Source organism: Colias croceus, chromosome 17 (genome assembly GCF_905220415.1).
Source record: "Colias croceus chromosome 17, ilColCroc2.1".
NCBI lineage: Eukaryota > Metazoa > Arthropoda > Insecta > Lepidoptera > Pieridae > Colias > Colias croceus.
In genome coordinates, this window is record NC_059553.1 from 5142300 (window position 1) to 5155171 (window position 12872).

Below are 12872 nucleotides of genomic sequence, written 5' to 3' on the forward strand. Positions count from 1 at the left end.
TCTCTCTTGCACTGGAACGCCTCAGAGCGAGGTAACGCCGCATGAGTCATGTTTTTTCGGGCGTGCAGCCAGCTCTATCGAATTATAAGACGTTGTCACGTCAAAAATCTTAATTTTTCAATTTCCTCCATAGACGTTGTTCTGTGGAACCGAACGAGAACACACGGTCACATACGGGTCTAATATTATTTAAGTGAGAAACGTCTTCCCAGTTCAGAATGGAGAAATAAACCATCCACGCGAATACCGACATCCGCGCGGACGGAGTCGCGGGCGGATGCTAGTTATAGTATAGATTTTCAGAAATAATGATAAAGTACATATATACATACTTCTTATACCTATTAATTGTTTTATGGAAATGTAAAATTGTATACAGTAGGCATAACATTATATTCCTCATGTAATACAGTAATAGTTACTAAATCAATTATACTACAATCGCTGTTCTCTAAAAGGATAACTTTCAACGGTAATGTTTGTTATTATTGCTCAAATTAATGCCATAAGGTAAAATCTAAGTGCTTGTTTAAAGTACTTCTCAATGCCCTAACGATGTTTGTTTAGCGAAAGCACTCAAAGTAAGGAGCCATTAAACTATCAACTGGTTACTGAGTTCCTTATCAGTTTACTGCAGATTCTATGTTAAGAACTAAGAAGTAACTAATAACAATGTATAAAGCTAACGACGATAACTGTGAGGAGAACAGTAAAAATATGTGTATTTATTGGAAAGTTCCAAAATTAAAACTACTGAAGTATAGTATCTATGCTATAGATTACTACTGTTGTAATAATTGTACCTAAATGCCTTATTATAAAAACGAATTTTAAGTATTCTTAAAAACAACTATGGTTTAATTTCATTTAAATAAAAACTATACTGTATTTCTGAAATCAAGTTAGTGTTGCTTATAAAGTTGAATACTGTCTCATTATTTCGTCACCACCGTTTTCATCTAAACCATACTTAAGGCTCAATAATTTGTTTGTTTTCTTGATCCAATATTCTTAGTAGCTACATAGACCAATTTCAAATATTCTTTCATCGTTGGATACAGTAATTGAATCGTGAATTCTATACTTATATAATAATACTAGCTTTCCGCCCGCGGCTTCACCCGCGTTTTCAAACCCGCATAGTTCCCGTTCCCGTGGGATCTCGGGGGATGAAACCTACCTATCCTGTGTGTTAATCCAAGTTTTTTTTTTTTTTAATTTATTTATTGATATATAAAAATCTTTGCTTTTACAAATTTTCGCCAAACTGTAGAGCAGTTTGTTGGCGATGCGCTCCTATTACTAATATTACAAACCGCTTTAAATACATACATATTACATAGTATAAAACAAAGTCTACAAAGTATAAAACAAAGTCTACATAGTATAAAACAAAGTCTACATAGTATAAAACAAAGTCACGTTCTCTGTATGCCTAAGTCTCCAAAACCAAGCAACGGACCTCGGTGCAGTCTCTCTTCAATAGTTAGAGTGATTCAAGAGGAAGGTTTTAGTACAATATATTAGAATCTAAATTCTACTAGGTTTCAGCCAACGCGGGCGAGGCCGCGGGCGGAAAGCTAGTACTAGATATTTGACAAAATGTTTTTAATTTAGTCTTTACAGAGCCTATCTTTAATTTATTATCATCTAGTAAAATCGGATACATGTTACAAATTTTTGGTATATAATATTTTCTAGATCGCTGTTCATAACACTTTTTTACTGGTGGTACACAAAATTTACTGGTGGTACAATTTTTTACTGGTGGTACACAAAATTTACGTGGTTACTCTCTATATGTGTGCTAAATTTCATTGTAATCGGTTCAGTAGTATTTACGTGAAAGAGTAACAAACGCACACACACACACACATGTACACACACATCCTCACAAACTTTCGCATTTATAATACATATTATTAGTATGATGTAGGTACTACAGGCGAAGCCGGGGCGCACTGATACTTCTAAATAGTAAGGATTATACAATAAATAAAGACAATTAAACTTGTTTAAATAATTTCTGTACGTTTTCGTTGTCATAAAACATTAAAAATTACCCTAATTTATATGATATAGTTATTAAGCTTTCGACAAAAAAGCAAACAATTTGTTTGAAAATTGGCAAATAATTCTTCAATTAAAATGGAATTAATGAATAAAATTGTAATTATCGTTGGCCGTATAAGGACAATGCGGCTGCCTCAGTAACTGTCTAACATTTTAATTGTGAAAAATTCAATTACAGAGGACTTTTCTGCGGGTACTCGCCTTTTGTTTACACTTAAGATGAGAATGAGCAGTTCTGTACATCTAATTTGATTTTAATTAACTATATAGTCTTCCTTCTGCATATTTAAATTAGAAACTTAACTTTTTCTGTTTCCAAATATTTCTACACTGACAGGAAAAACTTCAAAGAGCGGTCCTAGGAATTTCAGTTATCTAATGCGTGTGAATGTTCTAAGGTCTAATAATTTCTATAATCTAGATGAAACGTTCAAATAAAATATAAAGATTCTCATTTTGTAAGTATGTACGAGTATTTTTCTTCGCCTATTTTATTTAGAAGGTAATTGTATTATTCGTATACGAAATACATTAAGTATTCATGAGTACCCGTGTCAAAAAATAATTGAAAACCAAGTACTGTGGTCGTATAAGAAATATTTTATATATCCATGAGTGGAAATGTCATCACATCGTATGACAAGTTTTTGTGGCTTGTACCCTTATGGCTATTCTAAGAAATTATTATCTTTTCTTTCACTGAACGATATTGAACCGCATGTCAGAATGATTTATTATGTTCAATTATTTTAGTTAATGGAAGTTTGCTTGGTAAGAACAATTTTGTCAAACATCACCACGAATTTGATCTATTGGATGCTGAATTTCGTAGAATAACAGTTAAATTAAATTCTTATCTCAATACCTCATAATTAAAGATGAAGCGTCTTGTTTATAATTTACAATTCCTTTCATTAACCTCTATCTTGATCAATTCATTCGAATATTTTGCATTTGCCTCCCCTTTATTACAACAACATAAGAAGCATTAACAGATAGAAATGCTTCTCATATACATAAACAAAAAATGTTCAATGTGCAAGCAATAAGATAAAAAAGTTTCATAACGTTCAAAACGAGTAAAGTTTGTTGGGAACTCGTATCGATAGCATAAGTTTAGTAGTCGAGCGTATTGTGACAGTTTCAAGACCACTCCAAATATGGATCCGATTCACAAGTTATGTCATATGGGAATATCAGCTTTGAAGATATGCGTCATACAAAGGAAGACCGAAATTGTTCAAATATAATTGCTTATATTAAATGAACTCTAATGAAACTGAACCGAATATGAAGTCTTTATGTATAAATAATATTTCCAGTGGAGTTTTCCAACAGTTTTTTTTAGATTTTTCAATACTAAATTATTTGAAATCCTTCGCCGAATATTCGGTGTTAAACAAACCCAAAATATGCTACGTTCATGGATGCGACCGTAACATTTTTTGTCATTTTGGGTGAGGTAAAAACGTTCACGAAGCTTTGTTGAAATAACACAAATATTAAGTAATTATCACGTTCCATAGAGGAAAATAAATAGAAATACGCTTTCATACATATATTTTTTGTATAAATTATGGCATATGATGTGATCGCTTTTGAAAAAGAGTGATGTCTGGACATTTTGTTAAATTTAAATGCCGTATTCAAAGCATTTATAATTTTATGTAACGTCAAGACAACGTACAAATTTGCAGCTGGGTTTAATAAGTTTTAAATTGATGATAGACATAGATCGATTGACTTCTTCATTCATAGAATCAAATGAAGTTGTATGAATGTTATACAAGCCATCCATATAAAGTTTATAGACGCGTCTAGTGTCCATATTCTGTAGGCGATGTGAGATACCATCACGGTAAGTTTGACCATCAAACCGTGTAAACTTTAAAGCGAAGCTTACTAAACTTAGTTTAATCGGAATACCGTTTAGACTCTGCTTTGATAGCTTAAATGGTTTGTTTGATCAAAGATGACAGTTACGGATAATTTTAATCTACCAGATCTGGCAGGGGTTTAATTAAATAATAACTTTTAACAACAGGGGTCGATAACTTTGTGACAGAGTCGTCAATAGTTGATACTTAACTCGATAATAAATTGTATCTAGAAAAACTATTTTTTTATAAAAAAACAATCTGAAATGAAATAGACGAAGTTATAAAAGCAATTTGTTTTAATCTTATTGTTGTACTTCGTTCTAAAAATTTCAATTTGATATCAAGAGGTATTTTTGGTATCTATTATAACATTGTGTTTCATTTCCATTATTGAAATTAAATTTCATCTCACAATACACGGTCCTCAGCGGTGTCAATAGATGTTGATTGCAAATTTAATAAAGTACAAGCAATTCTATGAGCAATTGAAACTCGTCGATATTACTTGTGCAAAGTGCTTTGATGTCGTCTTATTGCGTCTGGTTAGGGGCGATATTTACTGTACTATGTGAAACGGAAAGCGTTTAGAACTTTTAACTTTCAATACATATGACGAAATCAACTATTGTTAGAACACATTGTCATTTGATGTTAAATATCATTAATTGCATTAAATATCAAAATTTTATTTTGATTCAATAGTAGTTAATTTAACGTATAAATTCGATCACTTTTAATAAATACTTATTGTTTTCTTATTTAAGATTTATACAGAATACTAAACAAGAATAATAGAATGGATAAAAGTATACAAAACAAACTGTAGAAGATATTTACCACATAATGTGGCATTTACTTTATATCAAATGCCAACTACTCGATCGACGCTCCAAATTATAATATTTCTCTATAACAATATGTTGACTTGAGTCATTGAAGTGTTAATTCCCGTAAAATTAATTTAGGATTAACGCCTCGTTATTCAAAACAGATTAAATAACCCTAATGCTTTATCGTCGACGATATTCAAACTATGAACACATGCCAAGCCAATGACGCAAGCTAGTGAACATTATTAAAGCGCCAGATTATGATAAATGATCATTATTAGAAAATATTAAGTTAAAAGAAGTGCTATTTAGGCGTATATATACGTTTTTATAAATATAAAAAGCATATTTCTGGAAAATGTTGTGTGAAACGACGACATAAGAGGTTTAAGTGTTGAATTAAATACAGTACAAATAACAATAAGCAGCTATTTTTAAACTGAATTATTGTTTCAACAAAAAATTTAATAAAACATCAAAGGATACACATAAAAGCATACGTTCCCTCTCTTGTGCTACGATAAGCTCTACGCTTACGGTAAGCTCTACGCCTACGGTCTGGTCTACGCCTCCATCCGGGTCTACGCCTACGCTACGGATATTGTATTAACATCTAAAATAATTATTATTTACAAACTATGTCTTGCGGATTAACATGTCCATTATTACAAATAAATTAGTAACTGTTTGTTCTGGCTTTTGTGACGCTAAGAAGAAATTAAATATAACTTTATGGTACTAGGGGTAGTTTAAGATGTAGTTTTTACTATTCTTCTCGTAGTTTTTAATAAAATCGTAATAAAGAAACAAAATAGGTATTAAATTTTAACTCTTCATAACATCAGAGTAGATATAAATTCGTTTCACCTTTAGAAAAGTCGCAGACAATCAATTTGACAAAGTAATCCAATTGTATAAGACTGTCTGTTGTCTGGGATCAGGCGAAAAACTAGTGAACGGATTTTGACAAAGCTTTTTTGTTATATAGCTTTGTTTGGCAACAAATTGGTTATCATTTATTTTGAAGAATTTTGATTTGCATCTACACATGCGAGCGAAGTCGCGGTATCAGTTAATCGATAATAAATATAGAGGATATATAGTAAAATATTCAATGTCTCACTACATAGTATAAAACAATGTCGCTTTCTCTGTCCCTATGTCCCTTTGTATGCTTAAATCTTTAAAACTACGCAACGGATTTTGATGCGGTTTTTTTTAATAGATAGAGTGATTCAAGAGGAAGGTTTCGGTATATAATTTATTAGGCTTAAGACAAAGCGGGCAAAGCCGCGGGCGGTAAGCTAGTACCTTATAATATAAAATATTAATATTATGTTTATCTATTTTGATGAATATAATATTCAATATATAACTAAGACATAACTAAACAAAATTTTGGCAATTTAAAGTTATGAACTGTTTGTTGAAAACAAGACACAAAATTATCTTTTCCTGCGGCTATTCTGGTTTAGTTTTGAAAATTAATTAAACGGGTGTTGGTTTATTTTCCTTTAATTACCAATTTTCTATCTAAAGAATTTGTAAATTATATTTCTATTAATTTGATATCTAGTTAGAAACTTTGAAACTAGATTAGATTAGAATTGCATAATAAAATAGTTGCGGTATCTTTTGATTTGTTTAACTGTAACAGAATATTTAAGAAAACATCAAAACTAATTTATTAATAGTAGCAACGAAGATAAGTGAATACAGCTATATCTTTAATATGGTAATCATTATTCTTCGATTGTTCTTTGAAAACGAAAGAAATAAAACAATAGTTAAACTGATTCCATACGTTTGAACTTCGACCATAAAGTTTAGTGCTCTTTACAAGTCACTAATTTTACAGCTATGTTAATCACCAACACCATTAACTAATGGTCTTTCAAATTGACTAGTATTATGTTTCAGGGTTCTTCCGTGAAAATTCGAATATCACGCTCGTTAAATAGGAAGTTTACGTAATCTTATTCATATAATTACGTGAAACATAAGTCTGTGAGGATGTGTTATTTACATTGAGCGTGACTTGATGTTTTAAGTGTAATAATCCATACTAATATTATAAATACGAAAGTAACTCTGTCTGTCTGTCTGTTACTCAATCACGCCTTAACTACTGAACCAATTTGCATGAAATTTGGTATAGAGATATTTTCATACCCGAGAAAGGACATAGGCTACATCCCGAAAATTCCAAGGTAACGGGAACTATGCGGGTTTTTCTTTGACTGCGCGGGCGAAGCTGCGGGTGGAAAGCTAGTAGGTTAAAATATGATGATGAGTGTCGACGAATTTTGGTAAATTTTTAATTGATTTAGCAGTTTATTTTTCCTTATCTTCTTAGATATCAATCGAATCTCAAATCAGTTAAGTTGTTTTATGGTTGAATATTGTAGTTTTAGGTGTAACTAACAAGATTTTATTATTAATTAATTAATAATTAATAATTTAATTTATTGTATACGTTATATCTAGAAATACGTTGGTAACCTTTTATAAAATCGAGGTCTGGTTTAGATTTGGAAAATTGGATAACAGCTTTTCACGAGTATTTGCCGCAAAAACGTATATCCAACATGGAAGGATTCACGTAAAAGCTTCATGTCTTGTAGGTTTCATATTTTTGCAAATCTTATAAACTGAGCAATACACAGACAAATGTAGTAGTCTGCATCGATAAATAGTAGCTAAGAAAAAAAAAATACATTTTACCATGAATAAAGTATTACAGGAAGCGCTTGAGCTTTTATAACAAGAATCTAAATAATTAATTTAAAAGAAACGGAACGACCTTCTGGTATAAAAATATATCTAAGACGAGCGTGAAGTGCAATAAAACCAATGCTATTGTTATTGTTATTGGCTGTAAAATTTATTACCAAAGCCTGCAGGCTCTGTTTGACAAACGTTAGAGGTGTTTAAGATTTTTATATATAAAAAGATACATCGTCAATGTATATGTTACCGGATATGTATGAAAACAAGGAATTGAAAATGTATAAAATATTGTTTAAAGATTATTTTATCGTGATGATATAAAATTCTTGATTCTCTGTATGAATTTTTCAGGATTTTTTTACAATGACTGATTATATACATTTCCGTTGAAATATAAATATATATGTGTAATATGTCTAACTAATTAGTATTGTAAAGCGTTTTATAAAACGTAACTCAATATTCAATCCATGATCCTATAGTAACTGTTCAAAATTCCTTGAAGTAAATGGCAACTAAAAGTAGTACAAGAGCGAATTAAACCGTTTTATTTACCTACATTTTGATTTGGCACAAAAAATCATTCTAAATAGCTGCGAAACCTTCACTTTAGATCTTTATGTAACTGGTCTTTTCATTTCCATGTGCCCTACTTCCTGACGTGTAATTTTCTAGATTTTTTAGTTCCAAACAATCGCGGCTTGATTCACATGGACAATACACGTCGATTGCCTGCACTGAGCTTGACAAGGCTCGATTTTCTAGTTTCAGAAAAACACGTGTGTACTAGAAACTTTTTGGTTTTCCTTAAAAATTAGCCATTGGTTTTGACTTTTGAGTTTAATGAGGTTCTTTTAATTGTTTTCTATTATCCTAGTTTACCTCCTTAATGCTTTATAAGGAAGAAGATATACCTAACATATGCGACGATAAATATAAAAATATAACCTGTAATAACTCAGCCCCCGGAATCACAGACACAATAGAAAATCTATTGTGTCGTGGTCCGATCGGGCCGCTCGGGGCTCAATGGGATTATAGTTAAGTCTACCCACTAAATTAAATTGGTGCGCCAAAACTGGCACAGGTGCTTTTTAATTACTGTGTAGGTATTGTAGATTGTTGACAGTTCCATTTAAAGCTTCTATTCTAGTGCGTTTGATTAGTCAGAGAGGCCATTAGCGTTGAGTGGCTATCGTGCGAACTAGTATTTGATATTTAATCTATGTGCTTCCAGGCGGAGCGGCGTGGGATTATCCGCTTGCTGGTTAGTACACATCTTAAAACCGGTATCTATTACGTTTCTTTGTGGCTTATGTGTTTAATCCTAAATGGCAATATGCAATTTGATCACTACATAGTATAAAACAAAGTCTTTTTCTCTGTCCCTATGTCCCTTTGTATGCTTAAATATTTAAAACTACGCAACGGATTTTGATGCGTTTTTTTTAATAAATAGAGTGATTCAAGAGGAAGGTTTAAGTATATTATTTATTAGGTTTTAGTCAAAGCAGGCGAAGCCAAGGGCGGTAAGCTAATATAATCCTAAGGCCGGCCTATATGTATGGAAATGCGTGCGTATGGTCGGTCTAGCTATGAACGGTTTTATGAATTTCCATACATATGACAAGTGCGACTGACGTACGCACTGATGGTCGGTGAAGCTCTGCAACCGGCCTAAGGCACTATGCAATTCATTAGATTATAAGTTATAACCGGGTGATGTGTCTAGGAAGTAACTGAGATGTTGTCATATTTTATACGAATATGACTTCTAGGTTAAGTTGTTTCAATATTCATTTAATCAATATAATTTTAACTGTAGTAAAAATAAAGGAACACACATACAAGTAATACGGATAACTTTCTTGCTGCCGTTAATCATTAAAGTTTAAAGTATACAAAATAAATGAAAAGATCATAATTTAAAGTTAGGTACCTGTGAATGCTGGAAGTTCAATTATACTTGGGTAACCTTTTGAGATCAACTTCGTGCCTTTGACGTCACTTGGAATTTGTTTAGAAGGGCTAAAATGGGTACAGTCTAATTGTTGTAAAAATGTATGTTATTTTGAAAATGAACATGAAAGTTATTTTTTGTGTAATTTCTAGATATATGTTTATTATAAATATTTATAGGAGTATTCGTTTACGTGCCTAAAGGTAATAAAGGTACTTATTAGTAAAAGGTATTTGGGTTATAATGTGTGGTATTATGTATATTTTTTTTTAATCCCTGAACTGTTGCACGGACTTTAATGTGTAAATTTGAAAAATAGCTATAGGTACTTATAGAAATAGGTAACAACAACATTTTAACGTCAGAAAATCACAAAATATAGCAAAATCATACCACAATAATTCTGTGTTGATTGTTTATTTCATTATTTACGGATCATGATTGAATAATTTTGCTGTATTCATATTTTGATAAATTGAATCAATTACTTAATAGCAATGGCATATTGCTAACTGGACTTAAATAATTTTATCATTACTCACGTGGTTATAAAATTTAATGTGAATTGTCAATACAAAGGACTTTTTGTGGCTTTACAATTAAAATTTTACGCTCAATCAATTCTTCAAAGCTTATGAAACGGCGAAAATAAGCATGTCACAAAAAGTTATGTTGGCATGTTAATGTGACATATTTATTATTTAACTGGTGGTACATGTTTTCGTTTTCTCTACTTAAGATACATCCTCGTACTTCAAGAAATATAATAAAAAAAGAATTATCGAAATCGGTTCAGCCGTTCTCGAGTTATGCGCTTACCAACACATTTTGCGATTCATTTTTATATATAAGAAGATTGTGATACACCAAATGAGTAAACATATAATTTTCCTAAAAGCGAAAATGAAGCAATTATATTAAAAAAAATTACGTTGGCGCCCCCATAAAGATTCAGAACTTTACCAGCGTAACTTCTTATCATAGCTTTAGTTGAAGTTCGAGAAGGATAACATCATGAGGGAGATTGTTTATAATTTAACTTTTCTATTAAGATTTATATTTTCCTTCCTGTTAATACACAGAGTGCAATTTATAATACTTGATATATGGCGCAAGTCCCAAGACGTTTAAATAGAGTATAAATTAGATTTGAGACGTCGTGAGTAGCCTGGTTGATTGCGTTGCTACGGGAAACAGGAAAACAGGAGTTTATTTTTCCTCTTTATTTAGTTTACTTAAATAGATTAAGATTGTACTTCTTAATTTTGTCATATTAACAAGGACGGATAGTAAATTTTATATTCAAACTGTCGATTCTGTCTATACGGTTTTTTTTTGTAACAAATCAAGTTTTATTACTTTTAACATCAGTTATATGATAGTGAAGCTTCAATGAAATCGGAGTCCCATCCATTTTTGAGATAACCGGAATATGAATTTTATTTTGTTTTAGAAACCGGTTTCATTTTCATATACATTTAATAAAAAGCTTTGATATCAATTTCACTATGACGTGATGTTGTTCAAAAGTTTCTATTCCGTAAAACTCGCATAAAACATAGTATGAAAACTACATATAAATATAAATCTTACCCATTGGTTGTGTGTTCTTATACCATAACCCAGCTATGTATATGTACCACAAAAAGAAAGCTTATAAAAGTAAGAACTAGATAGGATTTTTTTCTCTGTAGGTACAAATGTTATACTTTTGTAATATCTCTTCAGAATTTAATTTATATGAGAAGAGCGTAAGAATCTAAACAATTTCTATAAAGTTTCTTAATGAATAAATATTGGATGTACAAAGCAAAGCCAGGTACAGGTGAATGAAGGTAAGGAATGTTATGCAAGGGGCCGTTTCTTTGAACGCTTTTGACCGAAAGATTGAAAATTATTCATTGGAAAATTAATTTCTAGGAAAAGAAGTAATTTTCATTTCAATGTAATTTTTAATATTGTTTGAATGTTATATAACATTTTCTTTTGTAGGTGATAAAATTATCTTTCACTATTTTCTCGTTAAATGTGTTTATTTTAGCGCTTCCGATAACATGTGTAAAATTTACACATCAAGTCATCAAGTATATAATTATGTTCATTAATTAAATGCTGCGTGGAAAATTATTAATATTGAATGGTTATGACTTTTAATTATTTAAATAGTACGTAATTATTGGCATTGATAATTCAATAAATAGATATATCTAGCTTGTGATTTCTATAGAATCTAGAAAATGCAAACAAGAAGACTGTTTTATAGCTATTGTATGTTTATTTTCGTATTCAGAAACGAAGTGAAAATTTTTATAACTTAACTTTATTACGGATAACTTTGAAGAATCTATAATTATAAATATTTCATCTAATAAGATTCTCAGCATTTATATTCGCAAGGAAGTCTATTATAAGTTCTAAACAGAACTGAGGGCAGAATTTGGTTTCTACGCATAATATTTTGATCTTTACCATAAAGAAAGTGAAAAAAAAAATAACCAATCTATGCTATTCAAGAATGAATCAATATTTAAATTCAAGAATGGAAAGGCAGGGCTTTTGCGAATACCAAGATGAGATGATTTCTCTATTGATCTATTTATGATGATGATGATGATGATGAAATTTAGTTTATTTTGCTACCAGTCTACCAGATAACAAATATTTTAATAATATAAAGTGAAAAAACTAAAACCCAACTACGACAATAACCGGCGCTGAAAAAGTATAAAACAAGATTTCAGAATACTGAACTGAACAAAGTTGCTAATGTAGTTGCAAGTAAATGGACACAGTAGACTCAACCAAGATGCCTTCGTTGTAAATTGACAATAATGTCATACAATACTATTCTGAAGTATGCAATATTCCACTATGTAAAGATAAATTTTCATGTTTGGAAAGGCGTAGTCACACGTTACATACCTAATATACCTATCTACCGTAGCACTTCAACAACGTGTGACTACGCCTTTCCAAACATGAAAATTTATCTTTACATAGTGGAATATTGCATACTTCAGAATAGTATTGTATGACATTATTGTCAATTTACAACGAAGGCATCTTGGTTGAGTCTACTGTGTCCATTTACTTGCAACTACATTAGCAACTTTGTTCAGTTCAGTATTCTGAAATCTTGTTTTATACTTTTTCAGCGCCGGTTATTGTCGTAGTTGGGTTTTAGTTTTTTCACTTTATATTATTTGTACTATTTTGGTGTTAAAGTGTATTTGGGGGCATAATATTAACAAACGTTAAACTGATGAACTAATAAATAAGCTATGGACGAAAAGATGTGAATTATATGCAATCAGCCCATGAATACAGGTAAAGTCACGAGCAAATGCTAGTAATATATATATATATATATTCAAAATGTACAAGGAAAGCGCTTTCAAA